The sequence below is a fragment of the Anopheles coluzzii genome (genome assembly GCF_943734685.1).
Source record: "Anopheles coluzzii chromosome X unlocalized genomic scaffold, AcolN3 X_unloc_66, whole genome shotgun sequence".
NCBI lineage: Eukaryota > Metazoa > Arthropoda > Insecta > Diptera > Culicidae > Anopheles > Anopheles coluzzii.
The window spans coordinates 25001-26512 of record NW_026054498.1 but is presented as its reverse complement, the minus strand read 5'-3'; positions in this window follow the sequence as shown (position 1 = coordinate 26512).

Here is a 1512-nt window from a genome sequence, read left to right as displayed (position 1 = left end):
ACGATTCTAGGATTTGGTAATTGCGTCACAGTGCCCGACCGTCGCGGACACCATTCTTGGACAGAAGTCCTAGTACGTAGAGTACTTTCCCTAGGTATGTGCTCGTTCGTGACTATCGTTGCGTGCTTACGGACACGCTTGGGTATGTTTACCATACAAGGTTTACTAGGGAAACCTGGGAAGGACGCTTGCCCTCCCGTCGCGGACACCATTCTTGGAAAGAAGTCCTAGTACGTAGCGTTCCTTATTTTACTTGATCAGTTTGTAATGCATTCGCTTTGTTCCATCGACTTCTGCTACTGCTCACTAAGGGGTGTTCGTTTGCGATGTGTACGATAAGCAACTGTCTATCGTAACCAGCAGTTAATCAACACTTTTTACCCAAGTCATAGCAACATAGAGTACTTTTCCTAATCGGTACACAATTTTGGTGCACCTCTAACCTCGCCGGCACTTTATCGTTACGTTTTGTGCACAACCTAGGGACGTGGTGTAAGTTTCATGATTTTTATGTTTGATTCGGTTTATTATGATTGAAAAATACGCTACGTCCCAGAAATTGGAGCTCGACTACTTCCTCCATGTGGCGCCAAAAGTTACTGGGCAACGCCTAGCTTATGCCCCATTTGTACTTCAATTTTCATTATCAGGTTTGAAAAATACGCTAAGTCCCAGAAATCTGAACTCGAATACTTTTGCCACGTGGCGCCAAAAGCTACTGAGAAACGCCTAGCCTTTTACCCATTTATAATTTAGTTTTCGTTATAAGTTTTGAACAATACGCAAAGTTCCAAGAATCTGAACTCGAGTACTTTTTACATGTGCCGCCAAAAGCTACTGAGCAACGCCTAGGTTGATACATTTTTGGTACATGGAGTGTATGCATGCAGGCGTACTGCCGTGCTAGACCGGAAAATCGATCTTGCTACTAGAACGTAAAGTAATTCCCCTAGATAGGTGCTTTTGCATGCCTCTGATCGACGACCATGCAACGTGCGACACGCGTAGCTAGGCTTCCCCAAACAATTTTCCTAGAATAGCACCAAATTGCACACTTTCAGGGGTATATTTTGGTACCGTGTACCGTGCATGGTACAAGTATCAGTAGCTCGTGCAATTTATTTTGCATCGTGTTGCGGTTGCTGGTGCGTCGGGATAGGAGTGTTTCGAGACTTTCGCCAAGCGTTGGTGCCATTTGGTGGATAATTAATGTTCTAGCCACAATAAACGTGCCACATAATGCCAATAAGGAAAAAGCCGATTTCTAGGAACTTCCAGTCAGAATGTTTGCCATCAGCGCTTTCCTGTCGAGTTCAGGATCTGGGACTTAGCGTTTTTTTTCCACGATCCAATCCAACGACCAGATCGTGAATAAACAATACATACAACAGTGCATCCCTTTAAAGTAGGAAAAAGCCGAATTCTAGGGAGCTCCAGTCCAAAAGGTTGTCATCAGCGCTCTCCTCTCGAGTTCAAGATTTGGGACTTAGCGTTTTTTTCGCGATCCAGCCA